The sequence below is a fragment of the Rana temporaria genome, chromosome 3 (assembly GCF_905171775.1).
Source record: "Rana temporaria chromosome 3, aRanTem1.1, whole genome shotgun sequence".
Taxonomy (NCBI): Eukaryota; Metazoa; Chordata; class Amphibia; order Anura; family Ranidae; genus Rana; species Rana temporaria.
In genome coordinates this window covers 109590037-109614296 of record NC_053491.1, presented here as the reverse complement: position 1 = coordinate 109614296, position 24260 = coordinate 109590037, and the positions used below count along the sequence as shown (strand labels likewise).

The following is a 24260-nucleotide window of genomic DNA, read 5'->3' as shown; positions in this document are numbered from 1 at the left end:
CCTATCTATCCAAGTATTTGCACTTTGGGCAGTAGTTTAATAAGAAGCCCAAAAATTGTTCTAACACAGGGGCTATTTGTTACTATGTTTACCATTGTGGTATACTGGTATTTTAACTGAACTGAAACAGACAATTAACTCATGTTGTACGTTAGTGCAGCATTTTAGCTTCAGCAAGGGATTTGTTAAAAAGCTTATATACTCTGGCACATGCACCCATGAATTGTCCTCCCTATGCAATGCACAGGTGGACCAGATCACAGTATAATAATTAGTTTAGCAAGTACAGAGCCTGTATAAATGTGGAGGATCTTGCCATCATGCCCTGCTTCTGCTTAACTGCCCTGTGCTTATAATGTCAAAGGTTAGGCTATCTCTATACATTCTACTGTGCTCTAGTCTCCATGTAGACCACAGAAGATCCCAAACTGGGACCATTTAAAAGTATCCTATGTACGATATCTTATGTACAATTCAAAACTCCCTTTCATGTAGTTTGCTCAAAGATTTTTTTGTTTTAACACACTGAATCTTTATTGAGTGTTTTTCCAAGTTTAAAAAGATAGAACGTTTTGAAACAGGTAAAGTTGTAGCCAGGAAAAGGGGGTAATTGGCATATACAAAAACACCTTTCACATACTGAGTAGAAGTGTGGTATTAACACAGCGAACATTGGTTTATAAAATAAGAAGGGGAGTGGATTGGGCACAAAAGGTTGAGAGAGACAAGAAAAGGGTATAAAATGCTGGCTCATCCAATGTGCTGAAATAAATTGAGCATACTAAGAGGAGTATCTCAAGAGAAGTTGCTTCTTGGACAGAAAATCTGTGTCTCATCCTTTAAAAATAAAAAATAAATCCAGTATTGAAAACGCATGCAAACCTTATATTGTTGGTATTACATGCCAGCCAGGTCCGCTTTATACCCATTTACCCCTTTACATGTAATCTTCAAGGCTGTCCCCAGAAGGGTGCTATGACACATATTTGGGCAAATTGTGGATCTGGTTTTGCAATCTCCACTGTACACTACTTCACTCTAATATAAAGAAGAATCACTATGAGGCTTTACTCCTAAACCTATTGTGGCACTCATTTATTCTGAATGTAGGCTAGTCACCCGTGTCTTTAAAACTACTATGCTTACTACTGGAAATCTCCCATGCTTAGTGTTGAAGCAGTGGAAAATCGAGTAATGATATTATAGTTAACAAAATATTTATGGCTATAATGATGGACTTTCATGACATATTCTTTAAATCTGTCACATGGCTGGATCTAGGGTTGTGCTGGGGTGGGCTTTGCCCCCCCCCACATCTTAGTTGCACCCCCCAAAGCCCACTGACCACCCCCCTTAACCCTGGATGCTCTGCCTGGCTGCTGAACTTCTTTCCCTTCCTAGCACTGTAAACAGTTCCTCTTCCCCACAATACACAGAGCTGAAATCACATTCTTTTACTTAAAGCCACAATCTTCACAGGGTATATCTGGCTACTGCAGCTACACTGCCATTCCGACCAGGGAATTTCACAGGTCAAAACTGCAGCATAGCAGCTAGCTACACCCTGTGAAGATCGTGGCTGTAAGTAAATGAATATGATTTCAGCTCTGTGTAGTGTGGGGAGGAGGAGCTGTGTACAGTGCTGGGATGGGAAAGGAGCTCTGCCAAGTTCCACCCATGTCAGAGGTGGTCCCTGTCCTCTAACATTTTAATAGTGATCCCTGTCCCCTGACATTTCATTGGTGATCCCTGTCCTCTGTCTCTCCAGCCATGATCCCTGTCCTCTGACATTCCAATGGTGATCCCTGTCCTCTGACTTTCCAGCAATAATCACTGTCCTCTCACATTCCAATGGTGATCCCTGTCCTCTGACTCTCTGGCCATGATTCCTGTCCTCTGACATTCCAGTGGTGATCCCTGTCCTCTGACCCTTCAGCTGTGATCCCTGTCCTCTGACTCTCCAGCCATGATCACTGTCCTATGACTTTCCAGCCGTGATCGCTGTTCTCCATCTATCTAGCCATGATCCATGCCCTCTGCCTCTGCAGTAGTGATACCTGTTCTCTGAATTTCCAGCTGTGATCCCTATCCTCTGACTCTCCAGCCGTGATTCCTGTCCTCTCCCTCTCCAGCCATGATCCCTGTCCTCTGACTCTCCAGAGGTAATCCCTGTCCTCTAACTTTCCAGCATTGATTCCTGATCTCTCCCTCTCCAGTGTTGATGTATGTCCTCTGCCTCCCCAGCTGTGATCCCTGTCCTCTGACTCTCCAGAGGTAATCCCTGTCCTCTAACTTTCCAACATTGATTCCTGATCTCTCCCTCTCCAGTGTTGATGTATGTCCTCTGCCTCCCCAGCTGTGATCCCTGTCCTCTGACTCTCCAGCAGTGATCCCTGTTTTCTCCCTCTCTAGTGGTGATCCATGTACTCTTCCTCTCTCCCTCTCTATTAGTGATCCCTGTCCTCTCTCTCTTTAGTGGCAAGCTCTCTTCTTTGCCTCCCAAGAGGTGATCCCTGTCCTCTGCCCTGCCAACAATGATCCCCATCCTCTGCCTCTCCAGTGGAGATCCATGTCCTCTGCCTTTCCAGCAGTGATCCCTGTCCTCTTTCCTGCCAGCGGTGTTCCCTGTCCTCTGCCTCTTCTGTGGTGACCCCTGTCCCCTGTCTTGCCAGTGGTGGTTCCTGTCGTCTGTCCTGGAAATGGTAATCCATGACCTTTGCTTCTCCAGCAGTGATTCCTGTCATCTGCCTCTCCAGCAGAGACATCTGTTTTCTGCCCTGTCAGCCATGACCCTGTCTTCTGCTCTGCCAACCTTCATCCCTATCCTCCACCCTGCTTACCCCTGTCCTCAGTTTGTCCCCTGCTGACCATTCATCATTTGCCCTGCTGACTCACTGTACACTGCCCTGCTCCCTCATGTCCTCTGCCCTGCTGACCCCTGTACACTGTTCTAAAAACCAATTGCCTCTGTACACTGCCCTACAAACCGCTGATCCTATCCTCTGCCCTGCTGACACCCTGTACACTGCCCTCCCATCCTTTGCCCCCCTGACATTTTTTACCCCACTCCCACATCAAACAGGCTAGATCCGGCCCTGGTCTGCCATCTTTGGAAATGCTATGCTAGCCCGCCCAGATTTGACAATCTTATACTTACCATTTATCGTAATTGGTGCTATGATCCCCTGAAGCGCCTCCTTTTTTTCCCTGCTCCTTTGCTCCTTTTTTTCCTTCAATTTTTTTCTGCTTCTCCCTTTTCCATTCTCTTCTTTGTCTCCTCTTCAGCTCTTCATTCCTCTTTTGAATACTTCCTTTTCTACAGCAGCTTTAGTCCACCCCAAGATTAACACGCGGGTACTCTTCGTTATGCCATATTGATCACTGGGCTGTATTAAGAGACCACAGCTTTATTGCTGCCTATTAGCTATTCTCTTTGGCCTTATTATTGTATATCTCCCAACAGACTACATGTGTTCTACATTGATGCAACCAATGATTTCTCCATCCAGAATCTGCTTCACTTATGTTATGCTTCACTTATGTTTCACTTATGTTACAGCCCGTTGCGCTTTTTTTGTACCCATTTACTGTATATTGACTGTTTCCATTCTGTACAATACTGCTAATAAACCCTTTGTTAAAATAAATTTCCAGTGATCCTGTTTTGTATGCTAAAACTCTTTAAAAATTGCCTTGTGAATTGATACTGTAGATTAGTTCATGTATGTGTTTTTTTTGTTTGTTTCATAAATGTTTTATTGGAGAATCAGCAAAGACAGATTGAGCAGGACACAGATATAAGCAGATAAACATGTATTCAAAACAGTACGAACATTCATATTTTTGGTTGTCTTTCAAGAACAAAATCAACAGAAAACATAAAGAAACAAAAAGAACAAAAGAATACGAAATGATGCCTGTTCAGAAGCCGATCTTCACACTCAATAAAATATCAAGCATTTATATGGATTCGGGATCGGCTGAAGGTTCAGAAAATAAAAGGGGGAGGGGGGGGAGTGGGAGGGAAGGAAGCAAAGGAGGCAGGGAGGGTAACGGTAGGAATAGGATATCCAGTCGCTCAATACTACACCTTCACCCCCCCCCCTCCTTCATTATGTTCCAGAGATCACCTCCATAATACAGCCCTTAAAGGGGTTGTAAAGGGAAAAAAAAATTCCCCCTAAATAGCTTCCTTTACCTTAGTGCAGTCCTCCTTCACTTACCTCATTCTTCCATTTTGGTTTTAAATGTCCTTATTTCTTCTGAGAAATGCTCACTTCCTGTTCTTCTGTCTGTAACTCAACACCGTAATGCAAGGCTTTCTCCCTGGTGTGGAGAAAGCCTCTTTAAGGGGGGGGGGGGAGTCTTGGCTGTGCACACAGCTCTGTAGCAACAGCACAGGTATGCTTCAGAGCACACACCAGTGATGTCACTAGCTGCTGCTTGCAAGAACGGTACACATTTAGGAGACATTAATTTTACCTACAGGTATGCTTTATTATAAACTTACCTGTAGGTAAAAATGCAAATCCAGGGTTTACTACCACTGTAATAAATTAATGAAAGATGAATTCTGATTAGAAGGGGTAAACTTCGGGTTCAAGTCAAATGTCCGATGATGTTGACCCACCATACATGGTCAATTATTTCATCCAGGATCCCCAGCTGTATGCTTGCTGACATTCTAGCAGTGTCATGTATTCATTCATCTGTTATGGAAGTAGGGGCAGTAGGGGCAGGGCAACATTGCCACCTCCCCCATTTTTTTGAAGTGATACTAATGTCTTGTTTTTTTATTCTGTTTATAAAAAACAAACATGTTATACTTATCTGCTATGTGTAATTGTTTTGCACAGAGCAGCCCAGATCCTCCTTTTTTGGGTCCTTCGCTGGCACTCCTGGCCCATCCCTCCTGCCGAGTTCCCCCACAGAAACCAGCTTGCTATGGGGGCACCCGAGCCAAGCCGCTGCTCTGTTTGTCCATTCATGGACATGAAGCTGTGGCTTGGCCCACCCCCTCTCTCTCCTTATTTGCTCACTAATTGATTGACAGCAGCGGGAGCCAATAGTGCCCGCTGTGTGTCCCAGCCAATCAGGAGGGAGAGTCCTGGAAAACAGAGTCTCTCATGCAACATCACTGGATCGAGATGGAGCTCAGGTAAGGACTAGGGGGGCTGAAGAGGGCTGCTGCACACAGAAGGCTTTTTATATTAATGCATAGAATGCATTAAGATAAAAAAAACTTCTGCCTTTAGAACCACATTAAGGGACAGCAGTCAAGCCTTCCCCATTGCAAAGCATCTTTTATATATATTGAGGGACAAGGACCTCTACTCCCCATCCAGTCTCCCAAGAAGATGTGGGGGGGGGGGGCTTAAGAATAAAAGGGCTTCAAGATATCCACCCCCCAAGTAAATTAGTATGGGTACATTAGTATCTCGTTTTACTAATTTCCAAACAAAGTTAAAAAGTAAATAGACACCCACACGGTAAAAAGTAATTTATTTGAAAAAACAGAAAACTTTCAATTGTGCTCATAAGTTTACATACCCTGGCAGAATTTATGATTTCCTGACCATTTTTCAGAGAATATGAATGATATCACAAAAACATTTCCTTCACTCGTGGTTAGTGTTTGGCTGAAGCCATTTATTATCAATCAATTATGTTTACTCGTTTTAAATCATAATGGCAACAGAAACTACCCAAATGACCCTGATCAAAAGTTTACATACCCTGGTGATTTTGGCCTGATAACATGCACACAAGTTCACACAAAGGGGTTTGAATGGCTATTAACCTCCCTAGCGGTATGATTATTTCAGATTTTAGGTGCTGAAAGCGGTACCATTATTTGCAAGGAAATATGGCGTTTTATACTGTAGGCCTGTAATTTTTAGGAATTACTCACTTAAATCTGACCAAACAAGAGTCTAGTAGGCATCCTGGGTATGACATTTTTTTAAAAACAAAATTATAAATTATAATATAATAAATAATTATAAATAATTCTAACAAATAATAATATAATTATAATAAAAATTATTCAAAAATGTAATCAACTCAAAATCACTGAAATTTGCTCAGTTGCAGAATTGTCGCTGTCATTACTTTTATTTTTTTATGATGAATTTCCCCACAAATCGCTATTGCACAATTCTGCAAGTGATTATAATTTATTATCACTGTTTTCTAGCTGGTCTAAAACCATTTTTGACATAAAGGGACACTTTTTGGTTGCTATGGACAATCTACAGTTTGCAGGCAGAAAGAACATTTTTATTATATAAAAGAACATTTAGGGCACTGGACAGACCACTAGGGACAAGGGGGGTGTGTATTTTTTACATACAGTACTGTAATCTATAAGATTACTGTATGTAAGGTGTTTGTTTACCTTTTTGAATTTGGAGCCGTTCTCCGCCCCCGTGCGTCGTAACGTCGCAGGGAACGGAGATCGGCAGCACACAGAGGCACTGTGTGAATCGAGCGAGCACCCGCTCGCTCACACAGCGCGGTGGCATCGTTGGATCCAGGGACAAGGTAAGTAAACCATGCCTGTGGATTCAGCGAGGCGAGCCAGAGTCTGACTCGGGGTTACAGATCACAGCACAGAAATGTAACCCTGAGTCAGACTCGGGAATACCGCCAGGGGGGTTAAAGGCAACCATCCTTACTTGTGATCTGTTTGCTTGTAATTAGTGTGTGTATAAAAGGTCAATACGTTTCTGGACTCCTGACAGACCCTTGCATCTTTCATCCAGTGCTACACTGGCGTTTATGGATTCTGTTAATTGTCAAAGGATCTGCGGGAAATTGTAGTTGAACTGTATAAAACAGGAAAGAGATACAAAAAGATATCAAAGGAATTGAGAATGCCAATCAGCAGTGTTCAAACTCTAATCAAGAAGTGGAAAATGAGGGGTTCTGTTGAAACCAAACCACGGTCAGGTAGACCAACTAAAATTTCAGCCACAACTGCGAGGAAAATTGTTCGGGATGCAGAAATAATTTCAGATGAAATACAGGACTCTCTAAAAACATGTGGTGTGGCTGTTTCAAGATGCACAATAAGGAGGCACTTGAAGAAAGATGGGCTGCGTGGTCGAGTCGCCAGAAGAAAGCCATTACTATGCAAATGCCACAAAATATCCCGCTTACAATACGCCAAACAGCACAGAGAGATGCCTCAAACCTTCTGGCACAAAGTCATTTGGAGTGATGAGACCAAAATTGAGCTTTTTGGCCACAGTCATAAACACTACATTTGGAGAGGATTCAACAAGTCCTATGATGAAAGGTATGGAGGTGGATCGCTGATGTTTTGGGGAATTGTGAGCTACAAAGGCACAGGAGATTTGGTCAAAACTGTTGGCAAGATAAATGCAGTATGTTATCAAAAAATACTGGAGGAACATTTGCATTCATCAGCCAGGAAGCTGCGCATGGGACGTATTTGAATATTCCAACATGACAATGATCCAAAACACAAGGCCAAGTCGACCTGTCATTGGCTACAGCCGAATAAAGTGAAGGTTCTGGAGTGGACATCTCAGTCTCCTGACCTCAATATCATTGAGCCACTCTGGGGAAATCTCAAACGTGCAGTTCATGCAAGACAGCCGTCCAAGAATTTACAGGAACTGGAGGCTTTTTGCCAAGAGGAATGGGCAGATTTACCATCTGAGAAAAAAAAGAGCCTCATCCACAAATACCACAAAAGACTTCAAGCTGTCATTGATGGTAAAGGGAGCAATACACGGTATTAGGAACTGGGGTATGTAAACTTTTGATCAGGGTCATTTGAGTAGTTTCTGTTGCCATTATGATTTAAAAAGAGTAAACACAGTTGATTGATAATAAATGGCTTCAGCCAAACACTAACCAAGAGTGAAAGAAAAGTTTTTGTGTTATCATTCATATTCTCTGAAAAATGGGCAAGAAATCATAAATTCTGCCAGGGTATGTAAACTTATGAGCACAACTGTAAGTAGTGTCCCCTGATGAAAATCTATTGTCAATTGGATTGGAATAAATGCTTATAGAGCGCCAAAGTTGTGAAACTCGCGTCTAAGCACTTACCAACAAGCTGGGGGTATCCAGTTCCCAGGAGCAAAGAGAGGAGACTAGGACATCTAAGTAAAAGAGGGGAACAAGCAAGAAGTAAACAGAAATATTAAAAGAAGGGAGGGGACCGTCAGCAATGTAGATCCATCATCAATCATGATGACCCATTACCACAATGTTTCTCTCTTGCAACAATGACTCGCCGCCCAATGATGTTGCCCTGACGTACTACTGTCGCCTTAATGACAGATCCCTGGTGCTGCTGGAAAGTAAACAGAGCGATTCTGATCCCTGGCATGTTTGTTTACAAGAGATCTGTCATTTAGTGGCAGTAGTGGAGGGGTAACATTTTTGGATAACAGGTAATCTTGGCAGTGGGGAAACTTCCTTGGGTGGCGGGTCATCATGGTGGCAGGGTAACTTTGTTGGGTGGTGGGTGATTGTGGTTGACGAAGGATCTACATTGCTGGATTACATGATTGTCTTGGTATTTGCATTGAAGAGCATTGTTTATTTTTTTTTGTTTAAATGTTATTAGCAACTTGAATTCCAGCCTGTAATACCCTTGCATTACCAGGCCATTTTTTAATTTTCAGTGCTGTGATAGTTGAACTGACAATTACTCCATCATACAACATTCTACCCAAATAAATGTTATAGTGTGTTTTATTTTGGTGCTATGTAATTACTACTCCTTTTTAAAACGTTTAATATATAAAGGAAAAAAAAGCCAAATAATTTATAAAAACAATCTGTTTCCCTTCATTTCTGTTATAAAATATATCAGAATAAAAATGCACACCTCCAAAATGTTCCTTTTTTGGAAAGTAGAAACACCAAGGTGATCTGTTTTTTTTTTGTTGCCATTTTTTTGGAAATGAAGAAACATGCTGGTACTGAAGTAGATAACACATTAGAGGGGGAGATTTACTAAAACACACATAATCTGGTGCAGCTGTGCATAGTACCGATCAGCTTCCAGGTTTTATTGTCAAAGCTTAACGAAACAATGCGAATTTAGAAGCTGATTAGTTACTCTGCACAACTTCTCCAAATTCCATGTGCACCAGTTTTAGTAAAGGCAAATAAACTGTGCACTTTGCAAGTGCAGTTGCACTCTTTTCCCCCCAAGATCCTAGTAAATGCTGATTTCCATCATCCAATCATGTGCAAGCAAAAAAAAATTTTTCCTTGCATCTGATTGGGTATTCGTTATAATGTGAAACTGCACCACATTTACATTTACTAAGGAAAAGAAGTGCAACTGCACTTGCAAAGTTCACAGTCTATTTGCCTTTAGTAAATGCACCCCATTGTGTTTGCTTACATTTTCTTTTGTTGGGAACAAGCGGTAATAATGTACCCTGTACTCATTCCCATGGTTCAAGATATCCGGGGACCCCTTCGTTATAAAGGGGACCTCTAGAAGTCCCCCCACAAACCCCCTTTTGGGGGACAGGATGTGGGGAAGAAGCCCTTTTCCCTCAAACCTAGGAAAAGGGGTCTTGCAGGGAAGAAAAGGTTGGTCGCACACCCAGCCACATATTGAAAGGCATGTGGCCTGTTGTGGTTCCAGGAAGGGCGGGGACATGCTTGCTGACCTCTCTTTCCTGGTCACCCAAGCTGCATTCCTGGATAAGGGCCTGATAGAAATTTGAAGGCAAACCCCACACCATTTTTTTTTCTTTTGTAAATGTCAATTAAAAAGGACTACTGTGTATTGTTCCATAACTTCAAGTGCAGCTTTAACCGGTTCCCGACCGGCTCACGCATATATACTGCGGCACAATGGCTCTCCTGGGCAAAATCCCATACGGGTACGTCCTTCCCTCTTTTGGCCACCAGAGGCACACCCACTGCATGGAGGGGGACCTGCCACACAAATCCCTGTGCTGTCAGAGGAGAGGAGACATGTAGTTTGTTCCTAGCAAGTAGGAACAGCGATATGTCTCCTCTCCTACTCAGTCCTATCCACATACAGTTAGAACACACTGAGGGAACACACATTTAACCCCTTGATCGCCCCCCTAGTTTTAACCCTTTCACTACCAATGACATTTACACAGTAATCAGTGCAATTTTATAGCACTGATCGCTGTATAAATGTCAATGGTCACAAAAATGTGTCAAAAGTTGCTCTTTTTTTTAATTAGCTTGCAAATTTTCCAGAAAAAAATTACAAGATTCGGCTCCCATAGGCTTGAATAGTTTGGCACTATGTTTGGGAACTTTCCACTGGATTTTTAAACCTACTGCAGACCAAATTTAGCTTGCTTCACTCATCCCTACTGAATAGTTTCAATATACTATATTGATGAACTATGCATAGGGAAGGGGCAGCACTGCAAGCCTATAAGGGTTTACTACACTATGCAGTTCATAGGGAGCTGGCTGAATGGAGGGGAGGGCACAGGGCTGATCTCATTGTTGTGTTGATCCCCATTCGCGATCCAATCGCAGACTGTCCTTGACCAAGCTGAATTAATTTTGTTGAAGAAGAATAAAGAGAATCCAGATCTTGATAGTGGTGTCTGACCGGGATGTATGAATTAGAAACCTAGCCAAACAAAATTACATTTGTTTGGTAGGTAAGGGACTTTCTATTTAATGTTGCTTATTGCAATCAAATTTTTCTTTTTTGTTATTCCAAACCACAAAAAATCATACTAGCTGCTATGGGCAGAGGAAATAATCCTCAGGGTACCTGCACATATTGTGGCAAGTACTTACCTTGAGCATCAGAGCCAAGGTTTTTCTCATCCCCTGCTCTGCATGCAGGGGAGGCTGGCACCTTCTTCTCATTAGTCAGTAGTGGGAGGGTCAAGTCTTTAAGGGTAGAAGTCTTTAAGGGTACAGCCCTGCTCTTCCTTGTGGGCTATTAGCAGCAAGCACCTGAAGGTTGGATCATCTTCCCCTATCACTGCTGCAAATGTACATCTGGAGCAAAGGTTCGAAGCAATGAATGACTTTCTTCTAGGACTCATAGGCATTCAGGAGGAAATAAGCCAGACAAGATCTGTGCAAATAAAACATGCCTTTGACAAGGTGGGTGGTGGAATCTGCCATGCTGTGTGACAGGTAGTTGTGTATTGTGAATGATAGTCTGATACCTAAAGAAATTTTGTTTTATTTCACTGTTACATTTTTTTTTGCATTTCTTTTGGTGTGCTCTGCAGTCTTCAAGTTTGACATCTAAATTCATCACAACCTGGAAAGGTCACTTGATTTATTTGTAACCCCCGGTACTGTCACTTACTTCCCCCATATTACGAATCCATTCTTTCATAACAAAAGTGTGACTCTTAAAGTGTTCCACTGATAGCCAGAGCAGAAAATGCTTGAACAGTAGGGAGTGAAGAATCCTCAAAATTGTCTAAATGATGTCATTTGTATATGGGGTGCCCAGGTATGGGGCATCCAGAAACTCTTATATTACTGGACCAGCATCTCTAGGCACCTTGAGGTGCCTACTCTCAGTAAAACAGGACTGATTAAGCAGTAAGGAAAGGCACACAGGACGACATCCAAAAAATAGTATTCCTTTATTGAATGTAAAAACAGCCTATGCGTTTCGGATGTTAGTCCTTAGTCATGGCTAAGGACTAATGTCTGAAACACGTAGGCTGCTTTTACAGCATTGTACATGTCTTTTCAATAAAGGAATACTATTTTTTCAATGTCATCCTAAGTGCCGACCATTCTTTTCCTAAATCTGGTGCATTGGAGGTGTCGGCAGGCTCGAGGTCTGAGCACCGGGTAGAGCTGTTATGTGGGCATGTTGTTGTGCCTACACTCCTGTTTTCCCTTGAATAAACAGTAACTTGGAGATGTAAGGTTTATTAAAAGATCTTTATCCAAATAAGCTCGGCCTTCCCAAAGAAGGTATATCTTTAGGTTTCTGGGGAAATGGACATTTTGGGAGAACTTGGGAATTTGCATATAAATAAATATTTGGTGATCACCACCCCGACTAATTTGTATGGCAAAGCAGACTTGACATATGAATTGGTCTACCTCTGCCCTTTTCTGTTATAAAAACCAATACATCAATCAATCAATCGATCAATCAATCGTTCTGATACGCTGTATAATACTGTATATATGTGGTTATAAACAACTTACTACAAGGGAAACATCTGAACATAAATACATACATGGTGTAGGCTTTATATGTGATTTACTAATTGAGTTCCATGTACTCTTGGTGTCGCAGACCAATGTTTGTCCCCAACATCCAATTAAGTGCATAAAAAGTTCTCTTTTTTCTTTTAGTTGCCACCTTACATGATTAAGTGCATAACGCATTCATTGCTAAAGTGACAATTACTTTCTCAGAAAATCAACAGTATATATCAACTGCAAGTTTCAGAAGTAAAATGGTTTAACATTGTCATTAGACAGAGGTTGGAGACTAATTGCCTTAAAAATATAAAGATATGACTTAGGCAAGTAAATGTCTTTATAATAATCTAAATGACAGACAACAGGCTGTAAAACACATTAGCTTTTATGCAAGAGATTACAAACCAGCATATTTCCAGAGTGTAGAATGAATAATTTTTTATCAGGGTGATGGCTGTGTCATAATCTGTCATGAGCAGAAGATAATTAGCTAAAAGAACTACCCAGGGTTTGTGGATGCAGGCGTATAGCAGAAAACCCAGCTGTTCATTCAGCACAGTGTTGCCTGGGAAAACCAACAGACCTTCTATTGCGTCTGTGAATACGAGACATACGATGTGGCATTTTGCTGTACATATGGGATTACCCAGCAGAGCAGCAATGATGTGCAAAGTGTATCAGCCCATAGCCACCAATGAAATCTTACCTTTCATAAATTTAGAGCAATCGTGACAAAAAAAGAGGAGCAATGATTGGTTGCTATGTGCTCCAACACTTTGAACATTGCTTTCACCCATTGCTCTGTATCTGGTGCAGCAATGTCACTTTGAAACAGTATGGCACACATCTATATGCTTGCTCTTTCTTTTGCAGATGCTGTGCTGTACAAGGACTTTAAAAGAAAATTACATTCCTCGCCCCCCATTTTTTTTGTCTACTAATATCAATACCAAAACACCCAAACTAGAGACATTTGATGTCATCATCAGCCTTTCTTAATCGGCATACTGTTTATGGTGTATGTTTACTGCATGTTTTTTTCCATTATGGCCGGTAGCAGATATCTTGTATGTGATGGGAGCTTCAGTGAATGTCTCATACAAACTGCCTCCGATTTATCAAAGAGAACTATTCCTTTGGAAGCAATGTGAATTCTGTATTGTACAGAATCAGAGCAGATGGGTTAAAAGCTCCGGTGATGTTTGCTTTTTTTTTTTTTTTTTAATCAAGCTGTTAGGATCATTCATGAACCAGGATGGCAACTGGTGGGAAACTGGAGTACCAAAGCCAACAGGTCCACATTAAAATCAGAAAATCAAGATTTTCATTGGAATCATATTTAATCATATTTAATCTAGTAATATAATTACAAGTGGCTTGCAAATCGAATGAATTGCAGCACTGTCATTGAAAGCAGCATCTTCATGGTTGAGGATGTACACATATGTGTCAAGTTTAGAAATCACTGCGATGAATCACAGTATCCTCATACGTGGAAGGACCAGCAGTTGCTAGGCATGGGATGCAATGATCCTACATGTATGTTCTATTGATAGATTAAATGTTTTAAAGAAAGTAAAAGACACATACCTCATAACAAATTCCAGCTCAGAAGGCAAAGTCTAGATGTGGATTTCTCTTTTTCTTCCCCGTTTTCAGGCTCTTGTATCCAATTATATGAGCTATATGACTAATCTAGGGATAGTAGAAGAGAGTCTGTAAATAAACTGAATGTGACTGCAAAGCATTGCATAGAAAAGCTGCCCTTTTCTTGGTGTAGAGACTGTGATTCCCTGCTTGTACCTTCCAATCCTGCTAATATTCTGCAGCCAGATGCATGCAACTGACTTCCACCAGTCTGGAGCTGACCTGCAGTGACGTCATTGCATCATTAAGTTTCCCCCTAGGAACACTAGGCTTCTATATATAGCAGCACATTAATTCTGCCAGTGAAGGATCTATCTGAAGCTCAGCATTAAACTCTGATTTTAACGCCCCCCTCTTCCACTTCCCTGCCAGGAACTGCTTTATCTTCTCTGTGCAGGCTATTCTCAGAACAAAGCAACATCAAAATCAAGCATTATATATATACATATATATCTATATATATACATACATTAGATTATCTGGATATTTGATGTAACATATACGTATACACATACATTGTGCTCTACCTCCCTCCTCTACTCCAGACTGTTGTCTAACGCTGTATAGGAACAGCACTATAGAGCTATAAATAGAAAATGCTTAACGGTTAGCTGTCAGGGAAAAGGCAAATAAAATAAAGAGATGCTTCGAGCTTCATGGAGCTTTTAAGATAGGAATTTCCCTAACATCATCATGTTTTCAGAATCATATCGTATTAATAGATTTTCCAACCTCATGAATACTGGGAAAGGAGAAGCAATTTAACATCATTTAAAAATAGGATATTTGCGTAAATGTTTTTTTTTTATACTGAATTTTTCGAAATAATGAAGCAGTGAAAGGCTATACGCCTTATGCCGAATTAGGAGACTATATGGTTTGTATGTTAGAAGGTCATTGGCTGTAGATATTTTACTTAACTCAATGTGAGTATATCTTGTAGGATGTAACCTTTTGCAATCTTCCTAAAAAGGCTTGGGGGGGATCTACACACAGTGTGAAAAAAAAAAGAAAAAACTGTAGTGAGATAAATATGTAGGCTGCCATTGCCGACCTCTTTCTGAGTCACCAAGCCAGAAAATGCAGACGGCCAGTGAAATCAGAACACCTGATTTTCCCCTAAGCTCCAGGTCAGTGAGTTAGTCGTATTGATACGATAATCTATAGCTAAAATACAAATTTCATAACAGGAAGTCTGCATTGGCAGCACAGCTAATAGTTTTCCTTTAAAATACTATACCAAGATGATGGACAGTCAAACAACTGCCTCTTCTTGATCTGTTGAGGACTTGCTTTGATATTCTGCAGAACTCCACTGTAGAGTCAAGCCTCGTACACACGATAGGTTAACCAGAGGACAACGTTCTGAAGGACCGTTGTCCTAGGTTAACCGATGAAGCTGACTGATGGTCCATCACGCCTACACACCATAGGCTAAATAACCGATCGTGTCAGAACGCGGTGACGTAAAACACAACAACGTGCTGAAAAAAACGAAGTTCAATGCTTCCAAGCATGCGTCGGCTTGATTCTGAGCATGCGTGGATTTTTAACTGATGGTTGTGCCTACTAACGATCGGTTTTGACCTATCGGTTAGGAATCCATAGGTTAATTTTAAAGCAAGTTGGCTTTTTTTTAACCTATGGTTAAATAACCTATGGGGCCCACACACGATCGGTTTTGACTGATGAAAACGGTCCTTCAGACCGTTGTCCTCTGGTTAACCTATCGTGTGTACGAGGCCTAACAGTGGACGTGTGCTAAAAGGGGAAGGATCAGACCACTCACATGTAGATTCTGCAGCAAGTTGGTAAAACATCACAAACAACAACAACAACGGTTTCCATTGATTAGAAATTATCATTATCACCCCCTATAAGGGATGTTCTAAAAAGTCATATCCTTGTCTGATCATGGCAGATAATGCTCAGCCTGGGCTAGGATTGAGCTGCGTATGGACTACTTTCGGAATTTTTTTGCATGGACTATCGTATTTATCGGGGTATTGCGCGCTCCGGCGTATAGCGCGCACCCTTAATTTTGACCCTAAAATCCTGTAAAAAAAAACATTTTATTACATTTTACTACTTACAATTTTGGTGTTTTGCCCGGCGTCCATCGGCGGGCTCGTCCGGTCCGGCGTCCGTCTGCGGCCTCGGTGGTGTCCTCCCGGCTTCTCCAGTCTTCATGTCGAATCCCCGCTTCCCGCTCTCAGTTTGAAGCCTCTGCCGACGTATACCAAGCGCAGTACACTGGGGTATATTCGGCCAGGCTCGGCTTCTCACGCATAAACGTCACAGAGCGTGACTACGAGCGAAGCCGAGCCTGGCCGAATGTACCCGAGTGTACTGCGCTCGGTATATGTCGGCGCATGCATTCAAACACGGCGCGGGAAGCGGGTATCGGCGTATATCACGCACCCATGATTTTGCCCCGATTTTCAGGGCAAAAAAAGTGCGCGGTATACGCCGATAAATACGGTAAATAGATTATAACTAAAGTTTTTACTTTATTTTTTTGTTTTGGATATAGTGGAGAGGGATTCGAACACTTGCTAGGTTTCTTTGCTGTCTGTGTCCCCATTAGAGAAATTCACTCTCTTTGTTTGTCCTGTTTACAATTATCACCAAGTGTTAAAGTGGAAGGAATCCCAAATTTTAGAGTAGAAATACAGGTGAAATCTTTCAATGGAGATGCTACTCCTGGTAATCCTGGTGACAACTAGAGATTCCCACACGGAGGGATTCCCTCTTGTTTCTCATTTTGGCTGTGGGGTAGTGAAGGGAAATCTGGAAATCTCCCCAATAGGAGATGGCAAAAAAAGAAATTGACCCTTCATTACTGTATTTAAAAAACAAAAAGTTTTGCCTTTACAGCACCTGCCACCGATATTGTGTTTCCAGTGCAATAGGATCGCTCTGGAAATCAGCGCTGCAAGGATGTGCTTCTCGTCCTCGCTGCCCCCATGAGATGCTGCGCATCCATAGGAATCCATTGGGGGTGGCGAGCGAGAGGAGCGACAGTGCCCAGCGCTTGCTCCAGCCACATGGCTCGCAGGTGTCAATCTCGCCGATAACAGCGGCGGCAGGTACTGTAGTTTTACTTTAAAATTTTGAAAATATGGTACTGTGCAAAAGTTTTAGGTGTGAAAAAAATTCTGTAAATTAAGAATGCTTTCAGAAATAGAAGTATTAGTAGTTTATTTGTATCAATTAACAAAATGGAAAGTAAATGAACAGAAGAGAAATCCAAATTAAATCAATATTTGGTGCCGCCACTCTTTGCCTTCAAAACAGCATCAAATCTTCTGGGTACATTATCCAGCCCTTTGGCAAACAAACTGCATCCTACTACAGTCAACTATTTCATAATTTACTCATCAGACCAGAGCACCTGCTGCCATTTTTCTGCACCCCAGTTCCTATTTGTTGTGCATAGTTGAGTCATTTAGCCTTGTTCTCACAACAGAGATATATCTTTTTGGGCGCAATTCTTCCATAAACTCGAGTTCTCCAGACAGTAAATGAGTGTACATGGGTCCCGCTGGCTTCTGCCAGTTCTGGGCTGATGGCTTTGCTGGACATCTTCAAATGTCGAAGGAAAGTAAGCATGATGGGCCAGATTCATGTACAATTCCGGCGGCGTAACGTATCCCATTTACGTTACACCGCCGCAAGTTTTCAGCGCAAGTGCTTGATTCACAAAGCACTTGCCTGTAAACTTGCGGCAGCGTAGCGTAAATCCGTCCGGCGCAAGCCCGCCTAATTCAAATGGGGTGTGTATCATTTAAATTAGGCGCGTTCCCGCGCCAAACGTACTGCGCATGCTCTGTTTTGTAATTTCCCGCCGTGCTTTGCGCGAAATGACCTTGCACCGACGTAATTTTTTGAACGACGACGGGAAAAGCCGACTAGCGACGACGTAAGAGAATGCGACGGGCGTGCGTAGCTTTGTGGATTGCCGTAAACAGCTAATTAGCATACCCGATGCGGAAAATTACGCAAACTCCACCCAGCGGGCGCCGAAGTATTACACCTACGATCCGAAGGCGTACGAAGCCGTACGCCTGTCAGATCGAAGCCAGAAGCCGTCGTATCTTGGTTTGAGAATTCAAACTAAAGATACGACGTGGCAAATTTGAAAATACGCCGGAGTATCAGTAGATACGCCGGCGTATTTCGACTGTGAATCTGGCCCGATGTGTCTTTCATCTGCTGCCTTATGTTTCCTTGGCCGACTGCTGCATCTACGGTCCTTAATGTTACCCGATTAATGACTGTGATTGGATGCTGTAAGCAAAAAGATATTTGTTTTTTTTGTACATATCTTCTACATCAGCCCCATAGATGACGGAGGCCAATCAGATCTATTTAAATCTCCCAAGAAGCATACTTATCAGTATGTGAAAAGGAGGGACAAAGGCAAGCACAAGGAGACTCTCACTGGAATATTATGTTAGAGAAGTCAATAACAATTAAAAAAAAACCTGCAATGGTTGATCCCCTTTTCCAGGTGAATAGAATTCTTCTATTCTCATAGACATAGGGATTCATTCCTCATAATACAGACATTGCCCATATCAAGGGATGGTATTCATCTATCTATGGATACTGTTATACTGTCATGGTCTTACCTCTCTCCTGTCTCCTTCGTTTGACATGTGCTGGCGGCCATCTTGGTTTCCAGGTCTCTTGTAGCCTCCCACCCTGCGGCTCCTCCTTCCCACTGGGAGGAGCTGGATGCCTGGCTCATATATATAGGAGTTCTGTGGCTTCAGTTCCTTGCTTGGTCCTCCTGTGTTCACATGCTTCTAAGACTGCTGCTGCTTCTGGTTCCGATCCTGGATTCGTCTGACTTCCCTGCTGGTTCCTGATCCTGGCTTCGTCTGACATCCCTGCTGGTTCCTGATCCTGGCTTCGTCTGACTACCCTTCTGGTTCCTGACCTCTGGCTTCGCAAGACTCTGATTCGGGTTCACCATCTGTTTTGGACTTTTGCTTTAATGCTTGATATTCAATAAAGCCTTCTTATTTTTCACTTATCTCTTGTTGTACGTCTGGTTCATGGTTCCGTAACATTAGGACCAAGCCATGAATTTTGACGGTACAGAGCCATCCTTGCTACCCACGCTGGTTGCCAGACTTGATCAGCTGGAGTCCCTGTTGGGTCAGTTCGCCGTGGCGTTGCAAACCCTGCTTGAACGCACGGCTCATTTCGCTCCCGTTGCCGATGGGTCGGTCGTCGCTCCTGGGCCCGCTCCTACGGCCGATCCGACTGTTGCGCCAGAGTCTACCTCGACACCTGTTGTTGCGCCTGCGGTGTTTCGGGGTATGTCCGGTTCTGCCCCCCTTCCACAGCGATTTGGGGGAGAGCCAACTCAGTGCCGAGGTTTCCTTAACCAAGTGGGCATTTATTTCGAGTTGCTGCCACATGCCTTTCCCACTGAGAGATCAAAGGTGGGGTTCTTGATCTCGCTGCTCTCGGACAAGGCCTTGGCCTGGGCCAGTCCTTTATGGGAGAACAACAATCTGGTGGTTGCCGAGTTTTCCGGTTTTGTTGCTTCTCTTCGGAAGGTATTCGATGTGCCGGCTCGCGCCGCCTCTGCTGCGAAGCTCCTTATGTTCGTCAGACAGGGTTCACGATCCGTAGCCGAATACGCCATTGAGTTTCGTACCCTGGCAGCAGAGGTAGGTTGGAATAATGAGGCCCTGGTCGCTGCTTTCTCTCATGGTCTCTCGGATGCCTTGAAGGATGAGGTTGCAGCTAAGGACCTACCAGTGGAGCTCGAGGCTCTTATTTCTTTCCTGATTTTGATTGACACCAGACTCAGGGAGAGACCTTCCTTTAAGGTGAGCCTGCGGAGGCCTCCTAACAGTTTGGCGCCTACGTTTGCTGTCCCACCCGTGCCTCCCTCTCCTCCCACGCCTCCTGGTGTTGACTTGTCTGGGGGTGAACCCTCGCAGCTGGGGTTTGCTCGCTTGTCCGAGGGGGAGAGGGTACTCCGGAGACGCGAGGGCCGATGCATGTACTGTGGTCTCGATGGGCATTTTCGGTTGGCATGTCCGAACCGTCCGGGAAACGCTCGCACCTGAGATCCTGTTGGGGGCAGATCTTGGGTGGAGTCTCCTCGTCCCCGGTTTCCCGTGTTGATAAACCACTGATCACTGTTGTCCTCTCCTGGGTCGGGGGCTCGGTGACGACCCAGGCGTTGGTGGACTCTGGTGCTGGTGGTTTTTTCATTGATAGTGAGTTCGCTGCCGCCAATTCCATTCCTCTACAGGCTCGAGGTTCCCCGCTGGCTCTAGAGGCGATAGACGGCAGACCCCTCCAACCGTCACACGTGACTCATGAGACCCTTCCAGTGGGGGTAGCCATTGGTGCCGCTCACAGAGAGTCGGTCTGCTTCCAAGTTATTTCGTCTCCACACTACTCGGTGGTCTTGGGGTACCCCTGGCTCCAGAAGCATAATCCGACTTTTGACTGGAGATCGGCCGAGATCCTCTCATGGTCACCACAGTGTGGGGCTAAGTGCATCCATGGGCCTGTCAAGTTGCTGTGTACTTCCTCGGACTCTCTGTTGCCTCCTGAATACGAGGAGTACCGGGATGTATTCGATAAGGTACGCGCAGTTGCCCTACCTCCGCACCGCCCATATGATTGTGCCATTGAGCTACAACCTGGTGCCGTTCCTCCTCGCGGCAAGGTCTATCCACTGTCGGTTGCGGAGAATGAGGCCATGGAGGAGTACGTGATGGAGGCGCTGTTCCGTGGTCACATTCGCAAATCCTCGTCCCCGGCAGGGGCTGGATTTTTCTTTGTGAAAAAGAAGGGCGGTGAGTTGAGGCCTTGCATCGATTACAGGGGTCTCAATCGCATCACGATCAAGAACGCTTACCCGATACCCTTGATTTCCGAGCTGTTCGATCGCCTTAAAGGGGCCACGGTCTTTACCAAACTCGACCTGAGGGCGGCATATAACCTGGTAAGGATCAAGGCGGGCGATGAGTGGAAGACCGCCTTTAACACCAGGACCGGTCATTATGAATCCTTGGTTATGCCCTTTGGGTTGTGCAATGCGCCCGCAGTCTTTCATGAATTTATCAACGATGTTTTCCGTGACCTGTTGCAGCAGTGTGTGGTGGTCTATTTGGATGACATCTTGGTATATTCTGAATCCAGGGAGGCCCACATTCTGGATGTCAAACGAGTGTTGCAACGGTTACGAGAGAACAAGCTGTTCGGTAAGCTTGAGAAATGCGAATTTCACCGATCCCAGGTAACCTTCCTAGGTTACATCATTTCCGCTGAGGGGTTCTCCATGGATCCTGAGAAGGTTTCGGCTGTCTTACAGTGGCCTCAGCCCAGTGGTCTTCGTTCCTTGCAGCGTTTTTTGGGCTTCGCCAATTATTATCGGAAGTTCATCAGGGACTTCTCCATGCTGGCCAAGCCTCTCACGGATCTGACCAGGAAGGGCAGTAATTCCCAGGTCTGGCCGCTCGAGGCCATCCGGGCTTTTGAGGCCCTAAAATCCGCCTTTGTGTCAGCTCCGATTCTGTCTCATCCCAACCCTGGGTTGCCCTTTGTCCTCGAGGTGGACGCGTCCGAGACGGGAGTAGGCGCCCTTCTGTCTCAGCGTAGGACACCAGAGGGTCCGCTGCTTCCTTGTGGGTTTTACTCCCGGAAACTGTCACCCGCGGAGTGCAACTATCAGATTGGTGACAGGGAGTTATTGGCCATAGTACAGGCTCTCAAAGAGTGGAGGCACTTGCTCGAGGGCTCGGTGGTTCCGGTTCTCATCCTGACGGACCACAAGAATCTGACCTACCTTTCTGAGGCCAAGAGATTGACACCACGTCAGGCCAGATGGGCTCTGTTCTTGTCACGTTTTAATTACGTGGTCTCCTACCTACCTGGTTCCAAGAACATCAGGGCGGATGCCTTATCACGGCAGTACTCCGAGCTGTCCAGGGAGGAATCTATACCGACTTCGGTCATACCTCCGAATCAGATCCTGGCCGCCATTCGCACCAGCCTGACCTCTCCCCTTGGTGAGCAGATTTTGGCGGCTCAGTCTGGTGCTCCCTCTGGGACACCCAACGGCAGATGTTTTGTGCCTGAGGAGTTGCGCACTCGGTTGTTGCAAACCTACCATAACTCCAAGACCGCGGGGCATCCTGGTAAGAATCAGCTGTCCTGGGCTGTTTCACGTCTGTTCTGGTGGCCTTCCCTACGTTCCGACATCGCCGCATATGTAGCGGCATGCTCCGTTTGTGCCCAAAGTAAGTCCCCTCGGCACCTTCCATTGGGCCTGCTGCAACCCATAGCCACCGGGGAGCGCCCATGGTCACACCTGGGGATGGATTTCATTGTGGACCTCCCTGCATCCCGAGGCCATACGGTCATTCTCATGATTGTGGATCGGTTTTCCAAAATGTGCCACTGTGTTCCTCTCAAGAAGTTACCCTCTGCACAAGAGTTGGCCACGATTTTTGCCCGGGAGGTCTTCCGGTTGCACGGTTTGCCCAAAGAGATAGTGTCGGATCGGGGGAGTCAGTTTGTGTCCAGGTTCTGGCGCGCCTTTTGCTCCCAGTTGGGGATTCATCTCTCCTTCTCCTCGGCCTACCACCCTCAGTCCAATGGGGCCGCAGAACGATCCAATCAGGCCTTGGAGCAATTCCTTCGTTGCTATGTCTCCGATCACCAGGACAATTGGGTTGACCTCCTGCCTTGGGCTGAGTTTGCCAGGAACACGGCTGTGAACTCTTCCTCTGGGACGTCTCCCTTCATGGCCAATTATGGGTTCCAACCTGCCGTGTTACCGGAGGCATTCTCTCCCCAGGATATTCCGGCTGTGGAGGATCACCTTTCTGCTCTACGTGCTTCTTGGGTACAGATCCAGAGGTCCCTTGAGGTCTCTGCGCAGCGCCAGAAACTCCAGGCTGATCGCAGACGAGCGCCTGCTCCTTCCTACCAGGTCGGAGACCGTGTATGGTTGTCCACTCGCAACCTCAACCTTCGAGTGCCCACTCCCAAGCTGGCTCCTCGCTTTGTTGGTCCCTTTGTAAACCCGGTAGCCTATGCCCTTGCGCTTCCTCCTGGCATGCGGATCTCCAACGTGTTTCATGTCTCCCTGTTGAAGCCACTGGTGTGCAATCGCTTCACTTCCTCGGTTCCTCGGCCTCGTCCGGTCCAAGTGGGCAATCATGAGGAGTATGAGGTGAGCAATATCCTGGACTCACGCCTGGTCCGCGGTCGGGTGCAGTTTTTGGTCCACTGGCGTGGTTATGGTCCAGAGGAGCGTTCCTGGGTTCCCTCCGCAGATGTCCATGCTCCTGCCTTGCTCCGAGCCTTCCACGCACGCTTCCCTCAGAAACCGTTTTTTGCACCGCGGAGGAGGGGCCCTTGAGGGGGAGGTACTGTCATGGTCTTACCTCTCTCCTGTCTCCTTCGTTTGACATGTGCTGGCGGCCATCTTGGTTTCCAGGTCTCTTGTAGCCTCCCACCCTGCGGCTCCTCCTTCCCACTGGGAGGAGCTGGATGCCTGGCTCATATATATAGGAGTTCTGTGGCTTCAGTTCCTTGCTTGGTCCTCCTGTGTTCACATGCTTCTAAGACTGCTGCTGCTTCTGGTTCCGATCCTGGATTCGTCTGACTTCCCTGCTGGTTCCTGATCCTGGCTTCGTCTGACATCCCTGCTGGTTCCTGATCCTGGCTTCGTCTGACTACCCTTCTGGTTCCTGACCTCTGGCTTCGCAAGACTCTGATTCGGGTTCACCATCTGTTTTGGACTTTTGCTTTAATGCTTGATATTCAATAAAGCCTTCTTATTTTTCACTTATCTCTTGTTGTACGTCTGGTTCATGGTTCCGTAACATATACATACTATTGATAGGACCTGGGCTTGAACCTGGGACCTCTGCTGTGTCTGGCGGTGACATGAACTTTCTGATTTAGCCTCTTTACATCCCGCCCATAGTCATATGACGTCCACAGATGGGATCTCCCATCCTGGGTGGATGTCATATGACGTCCTGGGCTTCCCGGCCATGTATGGGGCGTGCAACATCTCTCAGGACCTGGTGCACATGCCTGCCGGCCGGGATATCCCCCGGGCAACCGCGATTGCCCGCAATCATGGCAGGACTGTGGATCTGTGTGCGGTGAGGAGACCGATGTGTGTTCCCAGTACAGAGGAACACACATCGGTCTCCTCCCCTTGTGAGTCCCTTTCAAATTTCAAATAAAAAAAATGGCATGGGTTCCCCTTCCAAGAGCATACCAGGCCCTTGGGTCTGCTATGGATTTTAAGGGGAACCCCTGTACGCCGAAAAAATGCCGTGGGGGTCCCCCCAAAATCCATACCAGACCCGTATCCGAGCAGCAGCCCGGCGGGTGGGGACGAGCGCCCCCCCCTCCTTAACCGT

At 45.1% G+C, this 24260-nt stretch overlaps 1 long non-coding RNA gene across 2 annotated transcripts in view; it reads right to left on the bottom strand.

The window, feature by feature from the left end:
* LOC120931605 overlaps nt 1–14243 on the bottom strand; it is a 28373-nt gene extending 14130 nt beyond the window's left edge. Inside the window, exons 1-2 of one of the 2 annotated variants that reach the window (XR_005747879.1) lie at nt 13993–14243; nt 13780–13884 (exon numbers count right to left, since the gene is read on the bottom strand). This is a non-coding gene — a long non-coding RNA (uncharacterized LOC120931605). Of the gene's footprint in view, nt 1–13779 lie in introns of both variants that reach the window. The other variant, XR_005747878.1, reaches the window with a different exon arrangement.
* Nucleotides 14244–24260: the final 10017 nt, after the last annotated feature.